This window comes from Perognathus longimembris, chromosome 4 (assembly GCF_023159225.1).
Source record: "Perognathus longimembris pacificus isolate PPM17 chromosome 4, ASM2315922v1, whole genome shotgun sequence".
NCBI lineage: Eukaryota > Metazoa > Chordata > Mammalia > Rodentia > Heteromyidae > Perognathus > Perognathus longimembris.
In genome coordinates this window covers 72,116,450-72,139,391 of record NC_063164.1, presented here as the reverse complement: position 1 = coordinate 72,139,391, position 22,942 = coordinate 72,116,450, and the positions used below count along the sequence as shown (strand labels likewise).

The window sequence follows — 22,942 nt, the reverse complement described above, 5'->3', positions numbered from 1 at the left end:
AGAGACTGGTTGAAGATTAAGAAGAATATAAATTCTGGGTGTTTTGCTACTGCTCCTCTTCAGAATGATTTCTGTGTTCTAGTCATACAAACTCAAAATCTACTTTTCTGAATATGCTACATTTTATGGTATATGAGTATGGTGTCTTTGTATATGTTGTTTCATCCTTCTTTACCTGGGTAACTCCTCGTTTCTGTAAGACTAAGAAGTGTCATCTCTGTAGAAATACTTTATCTGCCACCTGACTCATATTGAGTTAGTTGTTTTCTTGTAACCCAACACTTGGCAAATAATATTGATTTCAGTAGTTGCTATAAATATTTTACTTGCCTATTTCCACCTTAAATTAGTACAGATGTTTTCTTTCATGTTCCCAGTCTTTGAAGACTCCTTCCTTTTATCTCTACAGACCTTTTCCTAGAAGCTGGCATACAGTAGATGCTTAGTAAATGTATATTAACTGGATAAAATGACATTATTTCCTTTCTGTGGATCAGAGATTTTTTTTATCATGTTAATAAGTGATATATATGTGGTATAGATGAGCTCTGAATTTTTTCTTACTCTAAAGCTTTTGTGATTCTACAATTTTGATTTCAGTAGTAATATTTAAAAATATTTTAGTGGTTTTGATCTTTTTAATTGTTTACTTTTAATAGATGCTTTATCTCTAAAGTATTTAAAGTAAATGTTTTAATGTAATTTGCATTTAAACTAAATATTTAATGTAATTCATATTGTAAACATTTAGAAAGGATTTTATATATTTTAGGCTCAGTGACATTCATACTTTTTGATCATAACCAACAATAAAAATTATACATTGCCTTATGACTTAGTTCCCATGTAGTGTGTGTGTCAAAACAATGTTTCCTCAACAGTTTACTCTTACTGTGTATGACATTTGTGTTTTATTCAGTTTTATCCTAACAATGTTTATTATGTCCATTAATTGATTCAGTGACCAACTAGTGGATTATAAGCTCCTAAAAAGCACTGACCTACTTCAACAAATGCTTTATCTTCTCTATCCTGTACTCTCTGAGGGGTGAAGTAAACAGGTACAATGAAAATATACATACGCTGAACAAACCATGCACTGAAAAAATAATATACATGAGAGAAGATGTGCCAGGGGGAAAAATACAGGGAAAAATGATTCCAAAGGAGAACTTGGACTTGCCTTGGCAGGATGCTTCTCTTCTAGGCTATTTGGATAAATTAAGCATACAGAAGGTACTGAAACAGGGCTGGGAATGTGGCTTAGCGGTAGAGTGCTTGCCTAGCATGCATGAAGCCCTTGGTTCGATTTCTCAGCACCACATAAACAGAAAAAAACTGGAAGTGGCACTTGTGGCTCAAGTGGTAGAGTGCTAGCCTTGAGCAATAGGAAACCAGGGACAGTGTTCAGGCCCTGAGTTCAGGCCCCAGGACAAAAAACAAAAACAAAACAAAGAAAGTACTGAAACAAAATTAGATTGTAGTTTTGGGGAGTTCTGGGTTTTTCATTAGTACTTACTAAGTGCGTAGCTCCTGACACTAGGACAAAAATGTCTTAGTGGAGGTTAACAGGATATTCATCTTAATGTGAGGGGAAAAAAAAGGATAAAATAGCATCAGGGATAAATATGGCACTTGAGAGTAAGCTTGACCAAGACAAGCAGGGAAGGTAGGATGTAGGAGTTTGACCTAACTTGAGGAAAAGGTTTGTAGTGAAGAGATGTTTATAATTGTGTTAGAAGGTAGTATAGTCTCAGTTGAGGAAGTAAATTCAGATGAAAATAATGAAAACTGAAAAGATGTAGGAGTCGATTCCATTTATAGGTCTCAAAAGCATGTATATAGAATAGAATACAGGGCAGAAAACAATTTGAGGATTAAGGCAGATGGTAGCATTATTAAATAAAATAGGTAAAGAAATAGCAAGGTAGAAGAAAATTACTTGCTTAGTTAAGTAAGTGCTGATACGGATGTAGATGTTAAGTGTGAATGAAAATACAGACATACATTTGGAAAAAAATTAAAGTCCATAAAATGAGAATATGAGTGCATGTGATAGTCTGTCAGAGGCAGATACTATGTGATACATATCTCCATTGTGATGTTCAGTTAAATCTGAATATTGTTCATTATGTTGTTTGTTGTTTAAATAAATTCTAGTACTTATAGTAGTTAGTCATATTGGTCATCTAGATTGTATTTTTTAAATTTAGGTGAGCCATTTCTCTTTAAAGAAACTATACTGTTTTGCAGAAATAGATTTAGAAACTTTTCAGAACTCAGTTGTATGTCTTTCATGCCCGAAGCCCGAACCTTTTCAATGTTTATTCTTTCCTGGGGCTTGAACTCAGAGCCTGGGCACTGTCCCTATTGTTTTATTCAGGGATATCAGTTTACTACTTGAGCCAGAGAGCTTCCCTTCTGGCTTTTATTTTTGAGGGGATGGTGTGTTGTTTATTACAGATAAAAGTCTCACTGACTTCCCTACCCAGGCTTCAAGCTGCAATCCTCAGATCTCAACCTCCTGAGTAGTTAGGATTGATTACAAGCTTCAGCCACTAGTACTCCACTTCAGTATTAATTCTTTTGTAATTAGAAGCAGATTAAAAAAAAAAATTAGTCGGATTGTGTATAGTCATACTTGGAATCACTTTATTCTATATTTTGCTGAAGCAAGAAAATGTAAAGCAAGAAGATAGTTACTAGATTAAAAGCTTTCTTGAAGTAATCATGTCTTTACATATTATAACAAAAACTAAGCTTGGAAAGATTTTTCCCCAGTTATAATCACTGACTTTAAAAATTTATATTTAGTAGAAATGAGACCAGATCTCTTGCTCATATCTTTATGACTGACTGTGATAAATCAAGCTTGTTCTAAGGCATGGATTCGAAAGGAAAAGGGCACGACAAGTCATGAGATCTTAGGAAGTTTCTAAAACTCTGAGATTAATTTTTTAAACCAAAATGCTGCTTCAGGTTAGCTCTCACCTATATATGTTAACTCAATCTTTAAGTTTAAAACATTTAATATGTAAGATTTAAAAATACAGATTTTGCTTCATGCCAGTAGCTTATGACTGCAATCCTTAGCTACTTAGGAAGCTGAGATCTGAGTGTCTCTGTTTGAGATAAAGAAAAAGCTAAGCAAGAGAGGCACTGAGTTCAAGACCCTGTACTGGCAAAACAAGTGAACAAATGGATTAAGTTTTGGGGAAATATTTTGAAGTTTGCAAGCATATTTCTAGTTAATGTGACATAATATCTAACTAAATGATACAGCCCTCCCCCCCCAAAAAAATACCAATATAGAGTGTCAGGTATGTGCTAGAGAATAGGACATCAGATGTAGTTCTTTACAAAAAGTTAAGGTCTTGTTCTAGCATGTGTTTAAAAGAACTATTGGAATAAATCATCTTCTCTGTTTGATGGACCTTAAAATATTTTTCTTAAGCATCATTTAAATTTTAGGTGTTTGGGGCTGGGAATATGGCTTAGTGGCAAGAGTGCTTGCCCTGCATACATGAAGCCCTAGGTTCGATTCCCCAGCACCTCATATATAGAAAACGGCCAGAAATGGCGCTGTGGCTCAAGTGGCAGAGTACTAGCCTTGAGCAAAAGGAGGCCAGGGACAGTGCTCAGGGCCTGAGTCCAAGGCCCAGTACTGGCAAAAAAACAAACAAAAACCCCCACAAAAAACAAATTTTAGGTGTCTTAAAAGTTTAGAAGTGAAGTTTTGAGATTCCCAAGTCTGTTTTTGGAGTTAACCACTTAAGGTTTGAGAACACTGGCTGACCTGTAAAAATCAACAATTTGAGTATGATAAAGTATTTTGGATTAAAACTTAAGAGCTTGCTGTTCTGATTCATAGTTTCTTTCTTTCTTTCTTTTTTTTTTTTTTTTGGCCACTCCTGGACCTTGGACTCAGGGCCTGAGCACTGTTCCTGGCCTCTTCTTGCTCAAGGCTAGCACTCTGCCACTTGAGCCACAGCGCCCTCTCTGGCCGTTTTCCATATATGTGGTGCTGGGGAATCGAACTGAGGGCTTTATGTGTAGGAGGCAAGCACTCTTGCCACTAGGCCAAACTCCCAGCCCCCTGATTCATAGTTTCTTAGTACCAATTCTTTAATCTTTGGCAACTATTAAGGCCTTGCTTTGCACATCAAATGAAAGAGAATAAAATAGGTATTCACTTAACAGAAATATTAGACTATACACTAGAAATTTGTGCTAAGTGCTTTTAGATGTAGCAAAGAACAAAGGAGAGATTATTATGTTCTAATGGAGTTTACAGTTGTAAAGTAAGTGGTTAAATGAATCAAACAATTATATATTGTCACTTGTGATGCCACAGAAAACAGCTGCCATTTCACATCATATGTCAGTCTCTCATTATAGACCTTATTTAACTACTATTATTTGTCCTTTCCACTACTGGAGTGTGTTGTTCATTACAGTACCCTAGGACACAGTAGTTTCTGGCCTGAAAGGAGAATCTCAATCAATATTTAACTGGTTGCTGGAAGAACTGAATGTAGGATTGGGATTTCAGAGATACTGACAAGATCATACAGGACTTTGATCTAACAGAAGAAGGAGTTAGAATAAAATACAAAGGGCAGCTGAAAAAGTTTTTAAGGAGGAACTAAGTCTAACTTATATGTATAAGGATGTCTTTAGCAGCTATCTGAACAGTGTATTGGAAGTGTGTAGGCGTAAGAGTTAGCCTGTTGCATTAAAGTAAGGCTAGAGACTGTTCAAATCCCCTTCTAGTTTTGAACAATCTGATTGTGTTCTAAAGCTTACTGATACTTAACTGATTCTCTAGTATTTTTTTATCCACTTTATTTTAGTATATTTTCTAAATACATACACACATATGCAGGTAGACTTCCTATGCATCAAAGTTTTTTATTGCTTATTTATTGATGCATTCGTTTGTTGTGTGTGTCAGTATTTGAGTTTGAACTCAGGGTGTGACCCTCACACTTGGCTTTTTTGCTGAAAGCTGGTTTTCTATAACATGAGCTACATCTCCACTTCCAGCTTTTTGCTGAGTAATTGGAGATAAGTGCTTCAGGTACTTTTCTAAGAGTCTGGGCTGCCTTGGAACCTTGGTCCTCAGATCTCAGCATGTTTAGTAGCTAGGATTGTAAGTGTGAGCTGCCACCACCTGGTCAGACAACTATTTTAAGCAGACTATGTATAAACAAATAAAAACAAATAGAAAAGAGATGATAAAACCTTGGATAGAGGTTATTGAATTTTTGTGACATGTTTCTGTGTTCTGTTTTTGTGCATTTGCCAGTTTACATTTTGAATTTTCTAAACATTCTTCTCTGAAACATTGGCTTCGCTCCTTTTCAAATGCTTATTTTTCCTAAGATCACCACCTCTTTATTGTTTCAATCACATACTATATTGTTGATATAGCTGAAGGTAAGTAAAATATCAGCATATTGTATACCTGTTTTTCATCTATACTCATCCTGGGGATAGGAGCCTGGGAACTGTCCCTGAGCTTTTGTGTTCAAAGGCTAGTGCTCTTACCACCTGATCCAAAGCTCCACTTTTGGCTTTTCTGGTGGGTAACTGGAGGTGAGAGTCTCAGACTTTCCTCCCTGCTCTGGCTTTGAACCATGGTCCTCAGATCTCAACCTCCTGAATAGGTAGGATTACAGACATGAGTCACCAGTGCCTGCCTACTTTATATCTTAATTTTTAGGAATTTATCTTTTCCGATTACCAAAGTCTTACACTTAAAGTCTGAAAGGGTAGATAGTTAATACTTAGGGTTATTATTTTTACTCAGGGCTATAACTTCTTGGTAGTCCACATGAATATTTTTATTTAGAAAGATTTCAAGTTTCTACTGCTAGGAGTTCTACTGCTAAGTTCTACTGCTAGAGGTCTTACTTGAAACAGGGAAATCAGCTCTTTATTATGGCACAAGTTTAGCAGCAGTATCTTTGTGAAAAACTGCATTACTCACAAAGGTGAAACTAAAGAAAGTCTTAAATTTTGTTGGATTAAGAAAATATAATGGTGGCTGCGTCTTTTCATTTGGTAGTAGTATTTGATTCCTTTTATTTTGAAAGCAATCTATCTTTGGTAAGCCACCTTCTGTAAAGAAATGTAATTTTACCCCATAAATATTACAGGATATTCTATTTATTATTACTTTAAAACACTTCTAGAACTGGTAGTAGAGTTTCATACTGTAGGAATAATCAATAAAATTTTGTTAACTATTTTTATTTAGACCAAAACTTGTTACAAACTAGCATAAGTGCACTTTAAAATGATATGAAGAGAAGTGAAAAGTCAAGAGAGTGAAAAAAATAAATTTCATGATGGGCAAGATAATAAAAAAGCACTTTGGTGAGTAGATACCCGGAAGTAGAATAAAACATCTTTCTAAATGACTAAATGAAAGATAATTGAAAAGCTACTTACTATCCTTTTATTATATTATCATATATATTTATAGTGTATATTATATACAAATATAAACAAGTATATATACTACATATACTGTGTATATTATGTACAAATGTAACAAATTACTTTGCAACGTTTTCTTATTCTTCTTTGAACTTATGTAACATGGTTTGGGTTTGAATTTGCAAGTTAATTACTAATTTCCTTTAGTTAAAATGTAAATAGATTGCTTATTAATTGAAAGGGCTAGAAATAATAGGACCAGTTAAAAGGTTTTGAATGTTGAAAGGATCAGGTACTATTTTTTCAAGTAACCTTATCAGAATGAGTGCTAAGAATAATCTTAGAAATAATAAACTTAAATTGATCCTCACTTAGGAAGGATGGAATAAAAGTACAGGTTGGGATCTGGGGAGCGTAGAAGGCTTTCTCTTTCAGAGACCAGTGAAACATAGTTTTGATCTTTTGCTACTATAGCTCCAAACTTCCTCATATCAAAAATTGTAGTTTATGGGCTGGGGATATAGCCTAGTGGCAAGAGTGCCTGCCTCGGATACATGAGGCCCTAGGTTCGATTCCCCAGCACCACATATACAGAAAACGGCCAGAAGCGGCGCTGTGGCTCAAGTGGCAGAGTGCTAGCCTTGAGCGGGAAGAAGCCAGGGACAGTGCTCAGGCCCTGAGTCCAAGGCCCCAGGACTGGCCAAAAAAAAAAAAAAAATTGTAGTTTAGTAATACATTCATTTAGCGGCCCTGATTTAAGCAACTTAAAAAAAAAAATAGTAGCCTTAGTATAGAAGGAAGTAGCCAGGGTATGGAAGGAAGTCAGTTTATTAATCCAAAATACAGAACAGTAGATGACCCTAATCTGTTATGTAATAGAATATATAATGTAGTAGAATATGTAGTATATATAATATAATATATAATATATATAATGTAGTAGAATATATAATGGTCAGCTCTTAAGATTTCAGTGAGGATTCAAGGCTACATTCAAGCCCAAGAACACTTGTACATGAAACTTTTAAGCCTTTTAAATGCTATACTAAATGTTTGTAATCATTGTAATGATTTTAAGGGAATGAGAGCATTGGGAAAGTTTTGTGAATTGTGACAACACATTTAATTACGAATTTATGGTTCTTAATGCATAGACATTTATTCTTAAGCTGTCAGCGAATAAGTGTTAATTCCATAAGCACCTTAATAGAAACTGTTAGAAGAATGTTTATTCCTTATGGTGACATTCAAGGCATTGAACATGACCACTGGCCAACCTTTTCTTTTGTCATTTGGCTCTGTGGTAGTTCCTTTGTTTCACTTGTCTTCCATTGATATTTATAAGAGTGGGCATAACTGGTTTTCCCGATGTTTGGCACTTAATTGATGTTTCAAAAATACTTACATATGAATGCTTTGAAGTGCTTTGCAGGGTGTATAAACAGTTTTGTAAAGGGCTACCTAGTAAATATTAAGTAGTCCCATATTAGCTCTACCAGTTTTAACATAGAAGTATAGTCCTAGAGAGTATGCGAATGAATCATTGTTACTGTATTCTAGTAAAGCTTTATTTGTGCCCTGTGTACTGTGAAATTTGCATTTCATACATTTATCTCAGAATATTATTTTTTTGCGGGGGTGGGGTGGTGCTAGTGGTAGTGCTAGTCCTGGGGCTCAAACTCAGGCCCTAGGCTCTGGCCCTGAGCTTTTGTGTTCAAGGCTAGCGCTTTATTGCTTGAGCCACAGCTCTACCTCTGACTTTTTGGTGGTTAATTGGAGAAAGAGCCTCATGGATTTCCTGCTGTGGCTGGCTTCGAACTTTTATCTTGTTATCTCAGCTTCCTGAATAGCTAGAATTACAAGTGTGAGCCACTCAGCACCTGGCCTATACTTTCTTAAACCATTTAAAAAATTGAAGGAAGAAAGAAATGTAATCATTTCCTGACTTATGAAATAGCAACTCCTCCATACAACATCTCCATAATAATAAAATTATATTTGTAGTTAGGTGCCAGCAGCTCACACCTCAATCCTAGCTACTCAGGAAGCTGAGATCCAGGATCTTGGCTCAAAGCCCAGTCCTGTCTTGGAGACTTATCTCTAATTAACTACCAGAAGACTGGAAGTAGAGCTGTGGCTCAAAGTAGTAGAGCAATAGCCTTAAGCAGAAAAAGCTAAGGACAGGCCCTTAGGCCCTGATTTCAATTCCTACCTCTGATAAAAAAAGAAGTGATTGTGCAACCAGTAGTGGTCAACAGAATATGAGTGGAGGTGATGGATGTCATTTCCCATGTGAGAAGTGTTAGGGCCGGGTTTCCAATCATCATCATCTTTGCTTCATTGACCAGGGAATGCCAAGAACTGATCAAGAACTACTGACCACTAAAGATCTAGAATTGCTTGGGTCTTTAATAGACATTTTGCAGGTAGAAAATAGATTTTCTGTTTAGAAAAAAAATATAAAAAACAAATTTCAGGAGCTGTACAAAAACATCACAGACAAGATTTTACTTGTGTGCCATAAACTGCCAATCTCTTCGATTGTATAGGTTGTACCTTCCCTCAATTTAGAAAAACATTAATTTCAAGACCTTCGAAAACTTAAAAATATTTTTCTTTAAAACCAAAGACTCTTACTTCCTGCGATCTATTCCAGTGATACTCTACAAAACTTTGTCCCCATGAATAGCATTGTCTTTGAGAGAAAATGATTTTAGTATTCCTTCTTGAGCCAAAAATATATACTATCTCCCTGATCATTTCAGAATTTCTGTCTATTGTATCTCTCTTCTGTCTCTTGGGCTTTGTATCTCACTTCTAGGGGTAGTTACGTTAAGACTAAAAACAATGTGTATGAGTAGGGAGAAGAGAACAGGATAAAGTCAGGGAGAGCTAAGAGTATGATGTAGTTTCAAATTGCAGGGCATAGCCCATGAAAGAGTCATGAAATGTAATGCATCAGCATTAACAGAAAAGGGGAATAGAAAAAAATCAGAATGAAGCATACATAGTAAAAGATAGTACTGTTTTGTGAAATTTCAGTTATGTGTATGATTTTATGTGTGTATGTACTGAGTAAGAATGAAAAATGTATTTTTTATTATAGTTTGGTCAGAAAGTTTAAGTCTGTGTTTGGAATACCTGATTGTGAGGTTGTTTTTAAAATTTTTTTTGTATGTGAGAGTCAAACTATATAAAGAAAAAATGTAAAGGAAGGCTTTTGATTGCTTATTACAATTGGTTTCTGATACTAAGCTTTGTTATGAGTTAGTCACCTGTTTTAGAGAATAGAAAAAACAAGACCATAGAGCTAAGAATCTTTACAACTGATATTCAAACAGAGGCTTACTTAATTAAAATATGTGCTTCATCCATTAGCATATAGGTGACATGCGGATTGGCCAGATTTGTTGAGACATGGCATTGGCTTCAGTGATAGGCAGAGCCACTGGAAATGTGCAAGGAAAATAGGAACTCTATATTAATGGCACAATGTAAGAGGAAAATTTTCATGTTTATTTTTTCTTCTTTGTTCTGTACTCCTGTCTCTTCTCTTTTACATCTTTACTACAGAAATACCTGGAAATTGAGGATGGGGGCTTAGTGAGGAAGAATAATATAATCATGTCTTTAGCTGAAAGGGAATGAAGAATGAAATTCAAGTAGCAGGACCACCTGGCCACCCAGATGGGGAGGCTGTTCCCAGGTGGCAATTTACAATTGGGTATAGGTAAAACAGTGCCTGTTACTAAATTGTGTTAGAGTAGAAGTAGGCTTTGGAGATTGATAGCTTTGATATGCTAATTGAAGAGTTTTTGTAAGTTATACTAAGAAAAAAACTCTTTTAATCAACACTTGCTTAGTCTAGAATCAATTACCCACTCTTAGTACTTAAAAATCATATATCTTTGAGATACTTCTGTCTCCATTATTGGTTGAGTTAGCTAATATGGTGAAAACTAATTTATGTGGCTTCTCTAACTTGATTTGGAATTGCCTTGGGAAGAAAAAGATCAGATGTTCTTCACTGCAAAGTAACAAAACCATACTAGAGGTCTGGTTAATTGAATGAGAAGATGACAGGCCCTTAAAATGTTATTTTTCCTAGGTTAGTTTGAGATTCTTGCTTTTGCAGTGGGAATTACTACTTCATATAGAATGAGTTTGAACTACTACCTTTTAGCCTCATTATTCAATCCTATTTTTATTGCTTACCTTTTTGTGTTATAATTGCTTGTTAATGTTTTTGGCTATCAGCTGACCCTAAGTTCCTTAGCATTCATTCAGTGTAAAGTTAATGTTCAGACCATTGGAGGCACATGCCTGATGCCATCTGGAAATGAAGATAATAATGGCACCTACTTTATATAGTTGCTATAAAGTGTTAAATTACTATAAAGTGCTTTAAATGATTTGTCACGTATAACATTCTAAATAACTGAATAAACGTTAATTGCTGGTATTGCTTCTTGCTGTTGCCTAGTAAGGTCTAGCTCTAAACAGTTTATTAAATATGAACAAGTAAAATGTGCTGAATTTAAAACTGAACACATGCCAGTGTATTTAGCGAGAAAATACATTTGAGTTGACCATGTTTGGTTCAAGATGCAAGTATTGTGGGTTTTAAAAAAAAAAATTAATACCATTTATTTATTTGATTAGTTACAGAGCAGCACCCATTTGGTTAACTTTAGAATATTTTATTTATTTATTTATTTGTTAATACTAACATTTTTAATCATGTAATTTTGTGCTTTTTTATATAAAGATTGGGGAATGTTTTCAGATAACAGAATGGAGTATTGCATCATTCAGTAGTATACTCTCAAATGAGAGCAGCTCAAAACCTTTTTCAAAGGAGATAAAGATGTAGGAGTAGACATGTTAGGGAAATAAGTGCAATTCACCAAAGCCTATCCTGTTCTATTTTTCTCAGTATGTGAATAGCAGCATACTGGGACAATATCTTCCATTTATTTATGCTTTCTAAGTGATTTCATGTGCAACTTTTATTCTGTTTGAACTTATTTTAAGTAGTTTCTATGTTGTTTTAATTCAGGTCCTGAGATAATTTGTCTAATTGGTGGAGCTAGAGGTAAAACTCTGACTTTTAAATTGAGTTATGTATAAAGAGTGCTTATCAGCTTTGTGCAGTCCTCTTCTATCTTGCACCCTTAGTGGAAGAATTTTTTGCAGTAATTTCTAAAGTGATTGCTCTGACAGATAATCTTTGTACCAAATTTTGAAAAAACTGTTTAGTGCCTAGGGGGTTGGAAATAGCAATATAGCAATAGGAAGCACCAAAGCGAGCTTTAATTTTAGGGCAGACACTGTTTTACTGTTTATTAGCTAGCTTGATGACAGCCATAGGCCTGTATGTGTTAATTGTTGCATGAAGTATGTAGGTAAATCATACCCATGATTGCTATAGAAGTGCTTTTCTCAATCACTTTTACTTTGGGATTAAGAATATTTAAAATTGTTTTCCTCATGGGCCAGAATTTTATATATTATTTTTCTTTGGTTGAAATTGGAACTGACAAGTTACATTATAGCCCAGCCATATTGTTTTTTATAATAATAATATTACTAGTGGTTATCATTTATTAAAACTGTCATTAACAGCCATCACTTACAATAGTATGTTCTGGGCCAAGTGCTTTTACGATTTAATGATAACATGCATGTCTGACTCTACAGGGTAAATATTCCCTGTGTGTGTGTGTGCGTGTGCGTGCACACACACACACGGGTGCAAGCACGTGCACGCCAATCCTTGGTCTTGAACTCAGGGTCTGGGTGCTTGCTTTCTCTGAACTTCTTTTGTTTTAGGCTGGTGCTACACCACTTGAGCCACAGTTCTGCTTCCAGCTTTTTGGTGGTTCATTAGAAATAAGACTCTCACAGACTTTCTTGACCAGGCTAGCTTTGAACTGTAATCCTCAGATCTCAACCTTATGAGTAGGTAGGAGTACAGGTGTAAGCCACTGGTGCTTTGCCAACTATTCTCATTTTCTAGATAAGGAAACATAGACGGAGTGAATTTCCTAGAGCTACTTGTATGAAGTATGTAGCAGAGCTGGAGTAGTTAGCCTGTGTCTACAAGAATTAAATCTGTTCTTTCTGTTGAATGAAATATTCAAAACATTAAAACATGAATTACCTAGTCTTGGGTAGCTTGGCTTTCATAGAACCTTTTCTTTCAGGACTTTTTCCCCCTTCCTCTGCCCTAGTGACAGCTGCTGTTACTGGCACTTGGAAATGCTATCAAATTGAATTGTTGATGGTCTTCTATGGTTCCTGTGGCTGATATAGCAGAGTTTTCTTCACCTCTTGAATGAAAGTAATTGTGTACAGTTGTGTAAAGACTAGAGCAACAGACAATTTTCCTTTTGGTTATACACTGAGCCAGAATCAGAACGAGGTCAGAATTTAGCTTGAATTAAGTGAAATAATTCCCTCAAAAGATGACTGGTATTCCAAATCCTAGTTACTTGGGGGACTGAGAGTGGTAGTTTGAGGCCAGCCCTGGTAGAAAAGTTTGAGAGACCCCTTCACAGTTCATAGCTGTGCACAGTGTATGTGCTTGTCACCCTAAACTGTGTAGGAGGCTGAGATTGGGAGAATCATAGTCATAGACTGACCTGGATAGCTGCCTCATTCTCTTGCTCAGTTTTTTTGTTCACGACTGACTGGTGCTCTACCACTTGAACTACAACTCCAGTTCCTGCTTTTTGCTGTTTAGAGATAAGGGTTTTGTGGGTTCTTCTGCCTGGTCTGGCTTCAAACTGCATCTCCCGATCTCAGTGTCCTCAGTAGCTAGAACTATATTCATAAGGCATTATCATCTGCCTCTTCCTGTTTCTTCTTGACATTTTTTGTCTTTAACTCTTTCTTTTTCTTCTGACTATAGTCCTTTACCACCTTAAAGTTCATTTTGACCATCCTTTTGGTGTTGCTGTTTTTCTTTTCAGAATTTAATCTCTGTGTGATTTTCAAAATTCTATCTTTCCCTGCTGAAGAAATCCCTTCTCATCTCTAGTTTTAACTAAGTGTAGATGTTAGAATTACAATGCTAACTTTTAATCTTCCACTATTTATTAGTTGTTTTAGTAAGCACGGTGTATGTGTCAGGTCTGGGACTGTGAAAATGAATAAGACACAGTCTTTACCCTTGAGGATTCACAGCTTCATTTGGTGGAGACTGAATAGTAAACTCACAATTGTGTAACATATCATATCTATGTTGGCATATCTTTGGGTTACAGAAAAGATGGCCTAGTTCAGTTTGGAAGAGATCAGGTTATTTCTTTTTCATAGTAATGCTGGAAGTGTCCATGAAGGATGACTAGAAATTCTCCATGTGAATAAACTGGGAGGAATTCACTATTATTTTTATTTTTAATTTTTTGCTATCCATGACAAGCCTGTTGATCATATTTCTGGATAATGAAACAGGTCAGTGTGGACAAGCTTTCCTGAGGACGTATACCTTAGGCAGGGAGTGAGAATTGTAGGCCATCTTCATACCAATGTAGCAGTCTTTAAATTTTGAGGAAGTGAGATGACTGTGAAAACAGGAAAGCCAACATTTTCATTTACTACTACAAGTGTGTGTAGTGAAATTATTCTAGACTAAGTTTCTAGAGGTGATGGGTTTTGAGTTTGTCCCTTTCTCTGATAATGGTTGTATATTATAGTAGTGGTCATGATAAATTAAAGTCATGATTCTCACATTTTATCGTGAACAAGAATCATTTGGAGATGCTGTTAAAATATAGAGTATCTTTGATTTGGTATGGTTGGAATAGAGTCCCTCAATCTGCATTTCTAATAAGCTCCCAATGATGTTGTGAGATCTCTTCATGGACTATAGTTGGATAGAAAGATTATAAGAGCCATATGAATGATCACTACATATTTGTAAAGCTGGAATTAGTTCAAGAACCTTTATAAAAAAGGCATAGGGCATGAAGTAGTATTGTAGGAGGTTGTTTGTCAGCAGAGGTTTGGGTAGGGATCAGATCATGACAGCCTTGAATTACTAATAGATTTAACTTTATGCTAAAGGTTTTGAAGGAACTAGTTGGGATAGTGGAATGTTGCCATGAGATTAATGTTTAAGATTGGAGAAATGAATTATGCTTGTGTTGAGTATTTGTAACCTTCCTGATAAAGATTAGTAGATGTAAATCTAAGTTAGAAAGGCATTTGAGTATCCACCAATAGATGTACAGGCACAGTGCAGAAGCAAAAGAGCCAGAGACCAAACTCAGGGAATATAAACATTCATAGGACAAGGAGGAGGATAAAGAAGAGCTTGTAGACAAGCCTAAGATGGGGCTGAGAATGTGGCTTAGTGGTAGAGTGCTTGCCTACCATGCATAAAGTCCTGCGTTCGATTCCTCTGTACCACATAAAAAAGGCTGGTAGTGATGCTGTGGTTCAAGTGGTAGAGCACTAGCCTTGAGCACAAAGAGGCTTAGGAACAGTGCCCAGGCTCTGAGTTCAGGCCCCACAATCAACAAAAAAGAAAAGACTAAGATGGGCATAGAGATACAGAAAGAAAACAAGTAGAGTTCCATTGTAAGAAATCTAGGTAGAGGGAGTTTTCAACGATGTCAGATGAAATAAGATAGAGCCTGAAAAGTCATCACTAGATTTGTCAATTGATCTATAACTTTGGATTATTTATAACTTTGTAGATAATTCTAGCAACAATGTTTTCAGTGATGTGATGGAGACAAAACCATGTCATAGAAGATGAAGAATCAAATGTAGATGTGGGAATGGTTTTATCTGAGAAAGGATTTAAAGAAATGGGAAAACAAAACTGAGGTAGAAATACTTACTTTAGAAGTGAGCTCAGGTGAGAGTTTACAGTTAAGTGAAATAAAATTAGAGCCAGAAACTTGACTGCCATCTTCAGAATTTTATTTTTATTGTTCTTTCAAATGAAGCAATAACTATATACTGAGAGTTTGACCTTTTGTTTCTGGAATCTATTCCTACTTTTTCATTTTTACTTTTATATCTCTTGTCTTAAGTCATAAATAAACCTTTTTCTTCTCTACTGCACACATAAAGCAAACACAAACAGAAAATTAGGAAAATAAACCATGTCTTTGATATTCTTTATTAGAAGCCACAGAAAACTAAGAGAGCTATCATGACATTTACTTTGACATTCTTTTTCTGTGCCTACCATTTCAGCTATGCCTTCAGCACTTTTTTAGTTAATTTCAATTCTTTTAAGTTTGTTTTTACATATATGTCTCATAACTTCCTCTGGATGGTCTTGGGCCATGGTTCTTATATATCTACCTTCAGATTAGCTGGGATTATAGGAATTCACTACTGTGCTTTAAAAACAATGGTTAAAAAAAATTCACTGGTCAGCCTCTTGTCTTTGATCCTTGAGTAGCTGAAATATGCAGGTATGTTCACTGACACCCACTTTTGTCTCCAGGTGCTGGTGGCTCACACCTGTAATCCTAGCTACTCAGGAGGCTGAGATCTGAGGATTGCAGTTCTGAGCCAACAAAAAGAAAAGTTTGTGAGACTGTAATTAACCAGCAAAAATCCTGGAAGTGGAGTTGTGGCTCAAGTGGAAAAATGTTTGCCTTGAGAGTAAAAGCCAAGTGTGATTGCTTGAGGCCCTGAGTTCAAGACACATCTTGATCTCACATGCACCAAAAAATTATTGTCACCTACAAATAACGGTCAAGTTTGTTCATATAATACATAGTACCTCAGAGATTGTTCTTTCCACCTGATTTCCTTCTACTTGCTGCCTTTCACTGTAGTACTAGTTTAATACTACATAATCTTTGAACCTCTTTTTTTTTTTTGCCTTCATACTCTATTTTTTTGTTTGCTGGAATTTCTCTGGAACCCAACCACATTCAGCTCTTATTCTTGCAAGTTGCTAGGTCCTCCTGTTTGTGTTCCTGTAGCATCTTACCCACACTTATGGTTGTGCTTCTTGTTTTTCTAGTTTTCTCTATCTCATCACATAAGATCTGTAGGAATTATTGCTAAATATCTCTGTATTCTTGGTACTTAGCTGAGTACCAGTGGAGTTGGTGCCTATATCATGTCCATTGAAATGTGAAGAAAAGTAGTAAATGTAAGTTGTGGCATTTGATTGGATCCAGGACAGCTGGGGTGGGGGATTATATAATTTTAATAAGTGGTCCTCATTACAGGTAGAGTAATTGGCATTGCATTAACAGCGAGGTGTTATTTTGTGTGGTAATTACAGTATGCTGACTTTCTTTTAGATTGGAGACGAAAAATAGTGAGAGATAGGGTTAGAAACAATAAATTGATTACAAATGAAATAGAGGTTTTTGCGTGGCATGCTTAAGAGTTTTTCTTCCTTTCCCAGTAGTATAGTAGTTTGCAACTCTAGTGGATCGTTAATTTGATAAGCATCACCAATTCTTCAATTTTGAGGAAAGGTTCTATGTATTCTACATCAGAAATGGATAATTCTAACCATTGGGGCACTTTAACAGTTTTATTTTGTTACTCCTTTTTTTGTTTTCCTTAGCTTATTTCCTAAAGATAACTGCTCTTTTTGATTATGTCAGTGCTTTCAATTGTATTTTATATCCTTAAAAACAAAAACAGTCCTGATGGCTTGTTTTTCCAGATGTAATCATTTAATATGGCATTTTGCATTATTTTTCTTCAACATTCAAAGATATTCTAGGATTTACTTTTATGGCCTGTAGAGAACTTTCTAAAGGAGATTCCTTTTGTTTTGGTGAATTGCTCATCATTGTTTGTGAAAAATTTGAAACCTGCATGTTTTGCTATCTGTGTGTTTGGCTAGATTCTTAATAAGAAATGTTAAAATGGATTTGTATCATTCATGGAGGAAAATGGCTGTTCATTCTTGCCTTTTGCCTTTTGCCTTTTGTGTGTATGTGTGCCTGAACTCAGGTCCTCAAACTCTCAGGAATGAGACTCTGTGAGGCTGTTTTGCTTAAGGTTGGTACTCTAGCAATTGAGTACACTTTCACTTGGGGCTTTTTGCTGGTTATTTAGAGGGAAGAGTTTCAGGGATTTTTATGCCTGAGCTGACTTTGAACCTTGATTCTCAGATCTCAGCCTTCTTAGTAGCTAGGATTATAGGTATGAGCCACTAGTACCCAGTTTGCCTTTTGCTTTCTTAAGCTAGTATTCACTTTATGACTCAGCTATATGTGGGTGTGCTTAAATGTGATCTTTTGAAGAACTATAGAAGGAAATCCAGGGAATGAATGGATCTGAGGAACTATTAGAAAAGATCATGTGAAAGGGGGAGATGATGTATAAGCTTAACATTCCAAAGTTGAGTTGTAAAGAAATAAAAAAGAGGTGGCCTATGCTGATGCTAGTTGAAGAGAAAGTTCTATATAAATCAACAGTAAATGTTACAATATAGTTTATATTTAAATGTTAGGTTGTATTAAAAACCATCTGAATACTAGTTGAGTACTGGGAAATTCAGAACAATGAAAAATCAAGAGGCAGAAAAGGCTTGGAAAGCTTCAAGGAGAATATGAAATGTTAGTAAACCTTGAAAGCTCAGTTCAGATTTACATAGATGGAAAAAATGTTTGTAGGTCAGGAATGACTGTGAAAATGGGGCAAGAACTAAGATGGGGCAATGGGAATGCTATATTTCTGATGTATAGAACTGATGTGGGAGATAAGTTTGAATTGGTAAATTATTTCCATGTTACTTATGTAGTGTCTTGAATGTTAAAGTAATAGTTGGTGAGACATTGAGATGGGTACACACAAGGATGTGGAGGAAATGTGAAGGTATGTGGGGTGTGTGAAAAGAGAATATTGGAGTAGGGTGGGAGAGACTAAGTGTATTTTGTCTAAGCAAAACATTTTTAGTAGAGTGAAAACAGTCTATTCAATAAAGCTTATTAGATATTGTGGTACTTTCATATTACATAACATCAAATTAAGTGTTATTTCTTTGTTTCTCCCTTTAACATTTTACTTGGTCATCACTCCTTATTCTTTATTTAGTAAGAATGAAAGGTTATTTTTGATCTCAGTTTATATATATTTCTCTTTCTTGAATTAGTCTTTGTGTAAACTATACCTTTAACAGAATGGCAAATTTTTTTTTTTTTTTTTTTTTTTGGCCAGTCCTGGGCCTTGGACTCAGGGCCTGAGCACTGTCCCTGGCTTCTTCCCGCTCAAGGCTAGCACTCTGCCACTTGAGCCACAGCGCCGCTTCTGGCCGTTTTCTGTATATGTGGTGCTGGGGAATCGAACCTAGGGCCTCGTGTATCCGAGGCAGGCACTCTTGCCACTAGGCTATATCCCCAGCCCAGAATGGCAAATTTAACATGTCTTTTCTTCTTCTTTTTTGTTGTTATTGTTAGAGCAGATGTCACATTTTATACAATTCTTTGGACTATCTAGTATCTTGTAGACTGCCCAGATGAAGTTGGCATTAAATATTGGAGATTTATGCTTCAGCTCTTACAGCTTTAGATATGATAACCTATAAAGTTACTATAGTGAATATAAATACTGTAATTATCATGAGTAGGTAATTATCATGTAATCCACTGACTATATCATGAAGACCCCATTTTTTCTTCCCTTCTAATTAGTTTCTTTTTTCATTACTTCTCAGTACAGACTGCTTTCTGCATATGTGCCATTCTTTTCTCTGACTACCCTTTTCCTTCTTTATATATTTCTTTTTATACCTTCTAAATATAGCTAAAATCATTTTCAGATTCTGCTTCTATGAAGGCTTTTCTAATTAATCTTTTTTAAAAAAATCCTTTTTAGTAGTCTTCACATTCCTCATTATTTTGTTTGCCAGTAAGCATACAACTTTAAAAAATAATTTCTAAAATTTTGGTATGTTTGCTATTCAGAATGGATTGCAGACTTCCTAAGGCGTAAAAGACTCTTCTATTTCTATTGGTGTGTTTCTGTGTTTGATATACTCTAAACATTTAGATGTGTAGTTAGTGTCTGAAGCTAATTCTCCTCACCTGTGCCTAGAACTTGTCTAGAAAAGTTGCTTCCCTTGCTATGTTGAGTATTTGCTGATTTTTATAAGACAGTTGCTGTGAAGACATTGTTTCTCCTTTCACTTCCCTTCTCTTCCCTCCTCTTACATTCTTTCCCTTTTCTTTATCTTCAGTATTGAATAAATTCAAGCAACTTAAGGTATAAACAGTCATTAAATAACTTAAATGATATTTACACTTACCTTCAGCTTATCATTTTCTTTGTACTTTAATGCCTAAATTTTAAAGACTTCAAAGAATATATTAAAAACTTAATTTGGTGTGTATTATCAGTCAGGATTTTATTTAAATAAGAAAATAGTTAACTACCTTTGTCTTTTATATGTGTGATGTATATTTATGTGCGTATGTAATTGTACATATATTTTTATGTATGGTTTTTTTTTATGAAGAAAGGGAGGGAAACTTATGTTCTCTACTGTTGGTAAATCTTAGCAAGCAAAAGTGTAGAACAGATGCTCTTAAACCTTCTACTGACTTTTCAATTTCAATGGACTTGAGCAGATGTATATTGAAAAACTCATTTTATAAATATTCTGAGGCCTAAATATTCTTAGGCCTAAGTCTTCTCCTTAGCCATCTGGTAAGATTTCTTTCTTTCTTTCTTTCTTTCTTTCTTTCTTTCTTTCTTTCTTTCTTTCTTTCTTTCTTTCTTTCTTTCACATCACCTATTTGAAAAATAACAAGCAAACATGAGTTTCTGAACATTTATTTTCTGGAGCAAATCCTCCTTCTATACTAAGACTTGAACTTATTAAGAGATTTGTGAGAAACAGCAATATGATTTGATAATTTTTTTTTTTAACCAGGTTCTAGGATGGGGGCTTAAGGCCCATACCTCATGGAGGCAAAGACATAGGAGAGGGAGTTACATGTCAAGCAAGGTGCTAAATGCCCCACATTTAGGCTTATTTTAAATAAAGACTTCATTTTAAAGACAAACTTGCCTCCTACTTTTGGGTTGTCCTAGAGAACTGTTTAAATTGTTACCTTCTTGCTTTTTTGTTTTTCTGAAGTGACATATTTTTCTTTCAACTCCTCTAATTTCTTTTTTTCAATTTGCATTCCATTTCTTTTTTATTGGTTTTTGTATGAGTAAGAGAAAAACAGCTTATTGAATGTCTGCTATTTTAAGGATTCTTATTTGTGAAGATTACTTGCTGTCTAGGTGATTTCATCCAATATAGTGATAAACTTGGTCACTTACCAATTCTACTTACCAATGGTGTCTCTGAATTAGCATTGAAAACCTGAAAGTCGTGGTTTGGTATGCATGTGTTCTTACTGTAATAAAACTTAGCAATTACTAAGTAGCTAATTTTAAAAACATGCTCTACTTACTCATTTTGCATCTACAAAAGAATTCAAACATAGGAGGTGGACATCTGTAATCTCAGCACTCAAGAGGTTGTGGGAAGATCCCGAGTTGAGTCCAGCCTGGGCCTTTTAGTGGAATCCTGTCCCTAAAAACTGTCATAAATTACGTTTTCCACATTAAACACACTTATGCAAAGCCCAATTAAGTAATGTCTTGATGTAAACATCTTATGTATTAATGAATAGATATTCAGCAGATTGTATAGCTGATTTAAAGCCCTGGTAGCATATACTTTAGTGTTCTTTATATTTTTAGAATATTATTCAACATTCAGAAACATACTGCCATGCCTTTTCATCTGATGTTTTTGGTTTATCACTCTTCTCCAAATTCAGAAACATCATTATTATTGTATTTCTTGGCAGTAAAATTAGTTGTATTGGTTTGACCTCTCACTTTGATAGAAATGCTAACTAATTGGTGATCATGATAGGAGTCTGAGTCACCCACCATTGCCCCTGGGTCATCTGGTTGAGCAGGGTTTGTGGCAGACACTGTTAAGTGCATCCTTTCTGATAATTATGAATGACTTTTCCTCCTTAATAATGAGTCATTTAACTTGTATGTTAGCTTTGCATATAAATATTTTAGTAATAGAAGTTCTACTTGTTGGAGATGTAGCTCAGGTGTTGGAATACCAGACAAGCAAGTAAGTTGACCATGTGTGAGCTCTTGATTTCAAATCCCAATGGGGTTGGGGGGCGGGGAGAGAAAGTTGTTTATTTCTATTTATCCTTTGTTAGAAATAGTCATTAGCCTACCTTCTTAAAGGAAGCTTCTAAGTACAGATAGAAAGCAATAAATAAGAGAATAGTTTGCAAATGTAAGACAAGACAGAGTAGTTTATATATCTTTGACACCTAATTCATAGTTCCTACTTTGGAGGCATTCATATTAACTTGATTTCTAGGTGTATTCTTTCAAATGCACACATATATTATTTGCAGTGCGGCATTTTGTGGAATATTTTTAGTTGGGAGAACCAATTGATGAAGGTGTGAGAGGAGTTGGAACACATAGAATGGGTACATTCTAAGAATGGTATGTGTAATAATGAGGGTATTTGGCCAGTAATGCTTAGAATGATGGAGTGTTTAGAGCAGTACTGTACCAATGCAGCCACAAAATGAAAATTTAAATCTTTCATATTAATTTTTTAACATGTGACATTAATTTAGATAATATTTTTGGCAGTCAGAGTTTGGACTTGGATTTGGTCCTTGCTAGACAGACACTCTATCACTTGAGACATGCCTCTTCCAGACCATTAGAAAATTAATATTTTAAATTAGCATCAATTAGTCGTACAAAGGGGTTTCATTTTCAATATGTTCCTTTAAGTATGCATGGATCTTGAGAAGAGTAACCCTCATCATTCTTTCTCCTGCCCACCTCCTTCCTAAACCAGTTTCAAGAAGCTTTATCATTCCATGTTCATGTATGTGCATATGTATTTTTTTTAAATCATATTTGTCCTCTTTCACCACTGCCTCCTCCCACTAAAACCAGTGCTTCAGACAGGATACATTTCAAGTTCCTAATCATTTTTGTTGCAGTCCTTGTGAATTGTTCAAAAGAACATCAGCGGTGTGTCTCTCACATGCATGTACTAAACTTTAATCAGGTTCATCGTGTGTGAGTATGTGGTGTGTGTGTGTGTGTGTTTATAATTTTGTATGTGCTTATGTATATGTTTGTTTTTTAGATCTAGCATCCACATATGAGAGAAAACATGTAACCTTGTCTTTCTGAACCTGATTTATTTTACTTAATATGATAGTTTACGGATCTATCCGTTTCTGTGAAAATGATATAATTTCTTTATGGCTTAAGAATATTCTTATATACATTTTTATTATTTATATATTACATAAATGTATTTTCTCGATCCATTCATCAGCTATAGGGCTGTTCCTTAGATTGGCTATTGTAAATAGTGGGGTAAATATGAGTTTTTAGGTTGCTCCAGTATATCCTGAGTTCCTTTCAGCTAAATACCCAAGAGTTGTATTACTGTTTCTTGGATAGTTCTATTTTTAGGGTTTTGAGGAACATC

The 22,942-nt window shown here is 35.2% G+C and overlaps 1 protein-coding gene and 1 long non-coding RNA gene across 2 annotated transcripts in view; both read left to right on the top strand.

The window, feature by feature from the left end:
• Positions 1-22,942, top strand: part of Acvr2a (activin A receptor type 2A) — a 90,290-nt gene that overhangs the window by 5,695 nt on the left and 61,653 nt on the right. The gene's annotated exons all lie outside the window — the stretch shown is intronic.
• Positions 10,402-22,090, top strand: LOC125350698. The gene is made up of 3 exons (XR_007210794.1): positions 10,402-10,412; positions 18,146-18,149; positions 21,882-22,090. It is a non-coding gene; the product is annotated as an uncharacterized LOC125350698 (long non-coding RNA).